Source organism: Scophthalmus maximus, chromosome 9 (genome assembly GCF_022379125.1).
Source record: "Scophthalmus maximus strain ysfricsl-2021 chromosome 9, ASM2237912v1, whole genome shotgun sequence".
Classification (NCBI taxonomy): domain Eukaryota; kingdom Metazoa; phylum Chordata; class Actinopteri; order Pleuronectiformes; family Scophthalmidae; genus Scophthalmus; species Scophthalmus maximus.
In genome coordinates, this window is record NC_061523.1 from 23,668,077 (window position 1) to 23,679,238 (window position 11,162).

An 11,162-nucleotide genomic window follows, 5' to 3' on the forward strand; every position below is an offset into this window, starting at 1 on the left:
TGCGCCGGGGCGTCCGGAGACGGTACCAAATATCACGCGGAGAGTTAACTCCGACAAAGTCACAACTTCCTGAAAGTTTTCTTACACAAGTGCATCGAGAGCACGGGCTTAAAACGTGGACTGTTTGCTCACTGTCCAATTAAAACTCAAGAGTTGTTCATTAAAGTGAGACGTCTCGAGCAGCGGCAGGAAAGAAGACAAAATGAAAAAGAAAGAAAGAGAAGATTGCAGGGCTTGTTATCTTCTGACTGTGACGTTACAACGCTGTCGTTAAATGAGCTCTTCCTTCTACTTTCATTGAAGTCACAGTTCGGGGTGAAATTTGGAAGTGAAGCGAACTGTAAGTGTTTTTGTTAATATTAATTATGATACGGCAAACACCAGCACACACACGATGGCTCCATTAAAGCTGACACAGCGCTCAGTTGTAATGTCGGCGACGGGTTCTGTCGCTTCTGCTATTCTAGTTTGCTGAATGGAAAATTAAAAGTTGCTGGTATAGCCTTGAGCTGAACCCCTGTGGACACTACTAGCCTGGCGTAGCCAGACTAATACTCAAATACGTATTAGTCTGGGACCTCTCGGTTCATTTGCGATTTTCCAGATGCGTTTACCAACGGACGCAGAATGTCTTCCGGAGGCAACTGGATAGCAACGGATCATGCGACGTCTGTTGAGCGACTCGAAAATGTCGAAAGACCAGAGCTGAGAGGAGATGATGTGACGCCTGTGATGATGATTCCACAATGTCTGTGTTGTCAGATTTTTAGTGCGAGACGTTTACAAATATATCGAAATTTTTTAGTGAAGTGCTCTTTCGTCAGTGGCAGCCTGCGTCTCTGCGTCACGGCATAAACCCCGCCCACTATCAGATAATCGGTCGTGATTGGACCGGCGAGCTTTATGCCGGAGGGAGCTCACTTCCCAATGGAGGAGATCCACACCGAGTGTGGCAGAGCAATTCAGGCTATTCCGTCACCGGATTTTTGTGACGCTGACACAAACTGAAACCCAGGTGGATGCACAAATCTCAGTGGAGGTCGACGCACCACCTGAATCTCAATCTGGACCAACGGCCTCTCCATCACCATCGTGAACCCTGTGGTGATGGAACCAGGGTGACGGACACTGGACAACCAGCCGCCCTTCACCGCCAAACAACGCGGCGACGACCGGCTCCTAAAGATTCATCCTCTACAACCTCAGGAGGATTCGTCCGTTCCTCGATGGGGGAGGCGACGCAGGTGTTGGTGCAGGCTCTTTGTCTTCTCACGCCTGGACCACTGCAACTCCCTCCTAGCTGGTCTGCCGACATGCGCCATCCCGAACCTCCGCAGCTCATCCAGAATCCAGCGGCCCGGTTGGTCTTGAACCTACCAAAATTCTCCCACTCTACGCCGCTCCTTACAGTGGCTAGAATCCGATTCAAGGCACTGGTACTCGCCTAACGGCTCAGGCCCTTTCTACATCCAGGAGATGGTCAAACCTTTACGATGGACGCCGCATCTCCCACTTCTTCCCGTAGTGATATAGTAGCGAACAGTAGTGACATCGTGGTGAGGAGCCACGGTATCGAGATCAAGTCACGAGTCAGCCTCAACCTCCATCAGGCTTTTTCTTCTTCTTCTGACGGTTGCATTCGTTTGTTTCAGATGAAAAAAAAAAAAAAGTCCTCTCACTCATCTGTACGAGCGCGTCAGATATAAAAACCTTCACACGAGGAGGGAAACTGTTCTTCTCCATTTTAAGTCTCCGTCATCTCTGGGCGACGCGTGTGCTGATTGACACATCCAAATGAACGAACAGTCTATCGAGAGGTCCGCGCTATATCTTTTTCACATCATTACCGAGAACATCAGTGATTTCCATCATGAATACCGCGGCGCTCCCCCGACAGGCACTCATCATGCGCCGACATCCATCGGGGGAAATGATGGTATTAGACGGGAGGCGGACTCTTCGGGGCGCGGCGTCGTGATGAGGGGGGGAGCTAATTACCCTTTATATTACTGGGGAGCAAACCCCCCTTCCCAGGAGGCCTCGCCTGGCCCTGTTTGAGACGAGGATGATCCGGCACGCCACATTACTCCGCTCGCTCCTCGCTCGTCTCTGTGCCACATTAAGAAGCTGTGTGTTCTCACCGACTGTCACTTTCCATCAGCCTTGTTCTTCTTTAAACGCACACGTTTTTATTTACGAGTGTCCCGCTTTCACCACGAACGGCAGATGAGTAACACGACAATTTCCTTGAGTCCATTCGCGTGTGATCTCCTACTTTTTCTTTTTTCCCCTCGCCACATCATAACCCCGCCACCTAATGCAAATAAAAACAGTGCTAAAATATTGACTTAGTACAGCAACTTGTATCTGAGCACATTTTGTCACTATAGAGGTGTTTTCACATTCCTCTCCTGGAGGAGGAGATTTCTGGGTTTCCCTTCTCTGCAATTTGAAATTCAAATGAATCCCGTTCAAGCTAGATTCGGTACGTCACAAATACAGAAACCAATCACTGTCCAATATGCAAATGTGAGGCAAAGAAACCGGAAACTTCCAGTGCAGCAGAGGCAGCGCATCCACGAGAGGACGGCAGGTATGTCAGCAGACAGTTAGTGTTAGCATTAGCAGTTAGCATCAACGAGAGGACGGAAGGTGTGTCAGCAGACAGTTAGCGTTAGCATTAACAGTTAGCATCCACGAGAGGACGGCAGGTGTGTCAGCAGACAGTTAGCGTTAGCATTAGCAGGTAGCATCCACAAGAGGACAGTTAGCGTCAGCAGTTAGCATCCACGAGAGGACGGCAGGTGTGTCAGCAGACAGTTAGCAGGTAGCATCCACGAGAGGACAGTTAGCGTCAGCAGTTAGCATCCACGAGAGGACGGCAGGTGTGTCAGCAGACAGTTAGCGTTAGCATTAGCAGGTAGCATCCACGAGAGGACAGTTAGCGTCAGCAGTTAGCATCCACGAGAGGACGGAAGGTGTGTCAGCAGACAGTTAGCGTTAGCATTAACAGTTAGCATCCACGAGAGGACGGCAGGTGTGTCAGCAGACAGTTAGCGTTAGCATTAGCAGGTAGCATCCACAAGAGGACAGTTAGCGTCAGCAGTTAGCATCCACGAGAGGACGGCAGGTGTGTCAGCAGACAATTGGCGTTAGCATTAGCAGTTGGTGAAGTGAAGTTTTATGTCTGAATCTCGCAGATGTTGCCGCTAGCCATCTTGTTGCGCATATTCTTTCACCGGTCAACCTAGCATAGGTTAACCTAGGTCAATATTCATAGTCTCAGAATTCCTCAGTGAGGGAGAGAGAGTGGATGGTTTCCAGTCCCATTTTTTAAAAACTTTTTTGGGGGGTAAACAATGTTAAACCTCACCTGGCTTCCTCTCTTGCGAAAACTTACAATTTGGTGTTTATCTATAACTTATTTATCGAAGGCAACTTTTACCAATTAAATCTAATAAAGTTGGTCGAAGCAGGTATTTTTGCTCAATTTACAAAAAGCCGTAAAAAAATATGACTTGTTCATTTGAATTAAAACTCATGAAGATTTCACAACATTCCACACAACAGCGCAGCAGAGCTGGGATCAGTTCCTAAAGTCACTTTACTCCACTGACTTCAGCTAATTGTGCGGAATGTGGACGTGTTGTAGCTGCTAACAAGGCTGCATCATGTCCGGTCGTATCGCTCGGCAGCCAAAAGCCCTTAATAACAGTTGGTGTTGTGTTTTTTTCTTCTCCTCCTCCTCCTCCTCCAGCCTCGGTGCGATGCGAGCGTGGTGTTGATGCTGTAGAACACGGCCCGGTCCTGATTCAACGCGCCTCATTAACGAACAGAAACTACGTCCGTGGGACTCGGCTGTCACTGTTCACATTATAAGTTCATAAGCCCATCTCTAATTCATGGAGGGGAGATTACTGTGTATGTGTGTGTGTGTGTGTGTACACTGTTGTGTGTTTGGGACAACGGTTTCAAAGGGGGGGAAAGCTCGCTGAGTTTTTCCCATTTCATGCTTTCGGGTTATAATGAGGCAGACTCGGAGAGACGGTCGGATGACGACGGCCACCGTCCAGGAGAAGTTGATTTATTTTCGATTACTGTTTTTGCTTTCGTGTTGTCCGGCTGGGGGCGGGGCCTCCTGGTCCCTGACCCTCGCCACGTCACCTGAACACGAGCCTCGTTTATCCATCGACTCAACGGACCAGCTTCAATACTTGACTGGTTTGTGCCACCTGGCTCCGCCCGATCGGTCAGCTCAGACGACCCGTTCTATCCACGTGGATCAGAGAAGATTCACTCTGGGGACAAAATCTGTCGTTGACTTGTTTCTTGCTGGCCAGCAAAATCAACATCGGACATCGACCCGGGCGGGATTTTCTCCCGCTGCTGCTGATGGTCAGTCTGACAGAGAGTGGGCGAGTGGCAGCGAGGGCAAAGAGCGCTGCACACAGCTCTACACCGAAGCAGCAGCAAAAAACACAAAGTCAGAAATTGGGTGGGGCAAATACAGCATATTTAGGTTATATAGTATATACAACAAGTGTGCAAGGCGTCGCCGTCCGATGCTTCTCATTTAGTCCCTGTGAGCTTGAATAGTTTTTCTTTCTAAAGAACTATTTGTAATTGGGTTTATGTTTTTCCTACTCATGATGTTGATGTCACGAGCAATGTTTCCATCAACCTATTTTCATGAGACTTTTTGAAGTATCGCATTACTTCCTGCCTTGTCGGACGTCAATGCATGATTCTGAACCTGAAAAAGCTGCAATGTCACTCTGGTACATCATCACATGAGTGCATGTATTTATGTGAGCATGTTTTTGTAATTGTCTGCATCTGATTCTTCTCTACTCAACCTGCTCCGCCACAACAAACTGTAAATCAAAGACGTGAGAGGCATCACTGCCACGGGAATGAAGACGAGCGACTGAAACTGGGTTGACGGTTCACACGAGCTGCTTCGTCTGTTAAAACGCCTCCCGCCCGTCGCGGGGCGGCGACATTCTTCATGCAGAAATGATGGAATTCCAAAATGTACTCAACGAAAGTTGTTAAAAAATATATGATAGTTCCTTGATTAAATTGGGGCCGTGCTGCTTCCTCTAAGTGGGAGCTGTCAAAAGCTTTGCTTAAGCGAAAACGTGTCGCGGCTGTGAATTAAATCAACTCAAGGTCTCTCACACATCGACTCCAGTCAAAGACGTGGAAAGTTACCAAGATGGAAATTACTCCAAAGTGCCGGAAAGTCTGTGGCTGCGGTTTTTGCGTATGAATTTAATATGTAAAAATGACGGAGGAAATCGTTTGGAGGATCTTTGTGCAGGAAAGTTTCAACGAGGTCGGAAGGTCTTGTGACTTCAGGCAGGTGACGGAGGATCAGGAACGCCGTCTGCCCGATCACGGGCGTCGATCCTCTCAGCGTCTTCTTCTCCCGGCCGACTCCGAGTGATTTTTGGTCTCTTCTTTTTTCCCTTTTCCAGAAGGAAAATGGAGCTCCTGTCCGAGGCGGACTGAGAGGAGATAATTCACCGGAGGAGATAGAGGAGAGAATGGGCCGAAATGAAGTGCGAGGAAAGAGAAAGGAAAATTGATGGGGGAGGAAGGAGGCATAAACACGACGGGCGCTTGTGGTCCATCTCAAATGAAAATCCAATTTCAAAAAAGAGCTTTTGGAGAGAAGAAGAGGAGGAGGAAGACGAGGAGGAGGGAGCAAACAGAAAGACGACCAAAAAAAAAAATATATATATATATATATATAGTCTGGCAAAAATGAGCTGTAGTGAAAGACATTGCAAATCCCGAGGGCCTGAGGAGAGACAATGATCTTCAATTACCAGCTCTTCCGCTCTCAATTTTAGACAAGAGCAACAGGGAGGAATGAAGGAAAGAAGGGAGGAGGGGAGGGAGGAGGGGAGGGATGGAGGAGAAGGAGGGAGGGGGGAAGGGAGTGAGGAGAAGGAGGGGAGGGATGGAGGAGGGGAGGGAGTGAGGAGAAGGAGGGAGGAGAAGGAGGGAGGGGGGGAGGGAGGGAGGAGAAGGAGGGAGGAGAAGGAGGGAGGGAGGGAGGGAGGAGAAGGTGGGAGGGGGGGAGGGAGTGAGGAGAATGAGTGAGGAGAAGGAGGAGGGAGGGGAGGGAGGGAGGAGAAGGAGGGGAGGGATGGAGGAGGGGAGGGAGTGAGGAGAAGGAGGGAGGGGAGGGAGGGAGGGAGGAGAAGGAGGGAGGGGGGGAGGGAGTGAGGAGAATGAGTGAGGAGAAGGAGGAGGGAGGGGAGGGAGGGAGGAGAAGGAGGGAGGGGGGGAGGGAGTGAGGAGAATGAGTGAGGAGAAGGAGGAGGGAGGAGAAGGAGGGAGGAGAAGGAGGGAGGGGGGGAGGGAGGGGGGGAGGGAGGGAGGAGAAGGAGGGAGGGGGGGAGGGAGTGAGGAGAATGAGTGAGGAGAAGGAGGAGGGAGGGGAGGGAGGGAGGAGAAGGAGGGGAGGGATGGAGGAGGGGAGGGAGTGAGGAGAAGGAGGGAGAAGGAGGAGGGAGGAGAAGGAGGAGGGAGGAGAAGGAGGAGGGAGGAGAAGGAGGAGGGAGGAGATACTCGAGAGGAGAAGGAGGCCGAGAGCAGACCAAGAGAATCGTCTTCCCGCTGATGAGTTTCCTGTAAACTGAGTTCAAAAAACGTAATTTACTGTCAGTACCAACAGGCTTGTTTGGTTCTCTCACCGCAGAACCTGCCAGCAGAACCTCACAACCTGCCTGTAGAACTTCAGAACCCCCTATAGAACCTCTGACCTGTCAGCAGAACCTCAGAACCTGTCTCTAGAACCACAGAACCCCCTGTAGAACCTCAGAACCCGCCTGTAGAACATCAGAACCTGCATGTAGAACAGCGGAACCTGCCTGCAGAACCACAGAACCCCCTGTACAACCTCAGAACCTGCCAGCAGAACCTCAAACCATGCCTGGGGAACCTCAGAACCTGCCAGCAGAATCTCAGACCCTTCCTGGGGAACCTCAGAACCTGCCTGCAGAACCACAGAACCCCCTGTAGAACCTCAGAACATGCCTGTAGAACCTCAGAACCCCCTTTAGAACCTCAGAACCTGCCTGCAGAACATCAGAACCTGACTGCGGAACCTCAGAACCTCACTCGGGAACCTCAGAACCTGCGTGCAGAACCACAGAACCCCGTAGAACCTCAGAACCTGCGTGCAGAACCACAGAACCCCGTAGAACCTCAGAACCTGCCTGCAGAACATCAGAACCTGACTGCGGAACCTCAGAACCTCACTCGGGAACCTCAGAACCTGCGTGCAGAACCACAGAACCCCGTAGAACCTCAGAACCTGCGTGCAGAACCACAGACTCTGCCTAAATGTGACGCACCTCCTGAGATCGTCTGAAAGCGGCTAGTCGTCGTCTCTGGGAGCAGATCTGCATCACAGCTGATTATTTCTCGGCTGTTAAACATCTCGTGTCCATCTGAGCTCTTCTGTCGTCGCGTCGACTTTGTTTTTATTTTCTGCGTCGCTTCGCATTTCCCCCCTTTGTCGCCTTTTATGTCGCTAATGTATTCGCTGATTGAGTCACTGCTGAACGTGCAGCGCAGCGTTTGCCTTGCTAATCGCTGGCGTATAAACAGCAGCGGTGCCCTTCCACTCGAACAAGAAGACTTTGTTTTCGCGTTGTGTGATGAAAGTGTATCCTGGGCTTCTGGCAGAAAGTGGCTCAGCATCCAAACAACAGGTACAAAAGGCAGGAGGCATTAAAGCGGATGTTGAGCTCGGCGGGTCATCATCGGCCTAATTAAACCGCAACGTATTTTTAGATCTGCGAGGCTCCTGTCAGATTCGAGAGCCTCTGTGTGTTTGTCTGCGCGGCAACAAACACAAAAGTGTTCTAAGGTTTATCGCCAACTGTCGTGATAGCGCTCCCGCCTGTCCGCCGCGCGAGCGCCCGCCCTGCTGGGAAGCTTTACATCAAACAGGCCCCTTTAGAAACACCTCTAATTACTCTCTGCCTCTCAGCTCTCTGAAATCCTCGCGGCGTGTTCGGCTGTGAGATCGCCTCACTTTTCGGCGGGGAGCGCCTGGATCTGATTCAAGCTCCTTCCTCCTGCCTGCACATCCTTCACCACCTCATCCCTCCGCCTCGCGAGTTCAAATGAGCTTTAACTGCTATGGCTGCCGAGGGAGTTTATTTATATTGCACCATTTTGGGGTTGTTGTTTTTTTACTTCTGAGTTCTGAAATTAGCAAAAGGAAAGTAAAACAAAAACAGACAAACAACAAAGGCCTGTTTGGTTTCTAGAGTCGACCTGGTGTCTTCTCCAGAGAGCACGGAGCGCAGAGTTGGACTCACAGTAGTTTAGATTTTTGACAAGAGCAACGTCGAGAGATCGGGAAAAAAAAAAATTAAAATTCATCTTTCACAGCCACAGACACGATTCGAGCATTTCAGTTGAGGTCGTTCATCAAACACAAGACAGAAGTGACTGGAATCAGTGCTTTACCTTCATCGTCACACTGACAGTTGTGTGATATTATCTTAGAACTAAGGTTAAACATTATTAATTTTTTTCATAAATGAATATGATTATTGTATATTCTGCCATATCATATTGGATAAATGTTTTTTTTTTTAAATTTACATTCCACTAACGTCACTGTGTTTATTTCACTGATTCCGGATCTCAGACACTATAACTGGCATGAACATTATTAGGGCCCGAGCTCCACTGACAAAGTCAGAGGGAGGACCTATTGGAATCGAAGGAATTATTATTATAGTGATTCTGCAAATAAAGCTAATTTGAGGCACTAAACATGCTCCGACTTGCCCAAAAAATTTGAACACGCATCTGAACCAGTACATTTTTTTTATATTTTAGGGGTCTCGGGCATGGGCGTGCCAAGATGACTCGATAGAAGCCCCTTACCACAATTTCAATGGCTTTAAAATTGATGTAGAAAAACTAAGTTGGTCGTTGAAACTGTAAATAATATCTAATAAACTTACATTTCCCTTCAGGACATTATTCCATCAGACTGTCGAGGCTCAATGACAGAACAACTCTGCTTTAATGTAAAAATCAATCATGTCATTTACAGTATCATGCATGTTTCTATGAGTGTTGTGTGTTGACACACTTCAGCTGTGGACATCGAATCAGTTCGAACGGATTTTCAGAGGACTTTTCTGATATATTATGATTTTAGGTGATAAATCTGAATTTCTCCTCACGAACTGACCACAGACCAGTCGGTTCGGTTAAATTCATTATGTTTCTGCATTTGTTTATATTACTGCAGCAATTTTTTTCTTCCCTTCCCACAGTTCTTTCAAACCACGGAGAGGTTATCAAGCCATTTTCTTTTTATTACTACGATCATATTCTTTGTACCATTTGGGAATCTTTTCAATTTTTTTTCTCCTCTTGGTTAAATTGTTTTTTTCTTTCTCTCATTTGTTTCTCCTCATTAAACTATTTTCACATTAAGTCTTTTTGAATTCCTCCCATTCGGAGATAAACGTTACACACACACACACACACACACACACACACACACACACACACACACACACAGCACTAATTAAGTATATTTTGCGGATTAAATTTTCTTCTTATTTCCTTGTAACATGGCAGATTTTCCCATAATTATTTCTGTCTTCTTTATTTTGTCTGTGCTTTTTATCTCTCTCTCTCTCTCTCTCTCTCTCTCTGTCTGTCATTACCACTGCTCGCTTGACCAGGTGACCCCAGGGGAACCGAGCTACTTCAAATTGATTCTTTCTTTTCTACATTGCCGCATTAAATTGAAACCAATCCCCAAATGCTTAGGAGCTCAAACTGCGACCTGACTTCCTGCCTCCCTCCATTTGAATCGAGAGCGAGAGGGAGAGGAGGACCGGGGGGGGGATGATGGGGGGGGGGGTGGTATTTGACGGCAGCTCTCACACAATGAAGCGACAGGGTTCGTTTCGTCTTCGGAGGATTTGGTAAATCCGGAACTGTGTCGAGCAGCTTTAGACAGAGAGGCGAGGCCCGCCGGAGCAGAACCGCTGAGCATGACAACCAGCTTTATTTTATGTCATTGTATTCAAATTTACTACATCCCCACCACTTATCACCCCCCACCAGCACCGCCACCTTCCGCAGCGCACACACACACACAGCCCGCGCCACTTTGAAGACGGATCACCGTGGAGAAAGAACCGATTTTCCCCTTCGTCCCAAAGTCCGATTGACACAAATTGAAGCGGAGGAACTTTTTCCGTGTGTGTCAGTGCCGCACAATGGAGAGCTCGCTGCGGAAAGATTGACACGGCAGAATGGATCACCGAGGCCTTAAAACCTCCTTTTTTGGTTGTCGTTGAATGAAGCCGCTCAGTCCTGGAGCAACGTGGGAAATGAGAGGCAGGTCAATTCTTCATGGGTCGTCTTTGCGATGGCCCACCTGACGACATCTGACTGACGTCTTCTGCCCACGGCGCGGCGCCGGGCAACCTAACTGCAGCCGGAGTTGACCGGGACACAAGTGGCGTTGAGACGCTCCGACGACTCCAACTAAAACACCCAGCGTCCACGTGAGCCTTCACTGGGCCCAACGACACCGAAGGTGTCCGAAGAACTGGTAGTGGACGGGAGTGACGGGGCGGCGCGACAGGAATGTTTCTCTTGCTGCCACGCTGTCTGAGGAAGACATTTTTATCTCTCTTCCTCTTTTTTTTTAACAGCATCCCCTTTGTGGAAGTGCTTTCTGTTGGAGTGAAGACAGAAAACCCTGCAATCTAACAGGAAGGAACTAAAACCGCACTCGTGATTACAGTGTTTGAGCTGCGCGTGGCAGTTCCCCGCTGAGCTGCAACTCCGCCTCCAGTGCAGGTGAACGGGATCTGACCCGAGCTGCATGAACTGACGGAGAGAACAGAAGACAGAGTCTTGATATTTGCTCTAATCGCATCAGACGAGAAGCCGCGGGGGGCGCGACTAAAAATAAAACGATTTTCTTCTCTAAGCGACCTTTAACCCCCGAACCGGAAACGACTGAAATGTACTAGTTAGAACGGAAGTGTGACTAGCGAGTATAAAAAGGAATCACTCACCTAACAAACTGAAGCTTCGCTAAGTGCAATATTTGAGTCACTCTCCACGTGGGTCCTCTTCATCATTAGTTA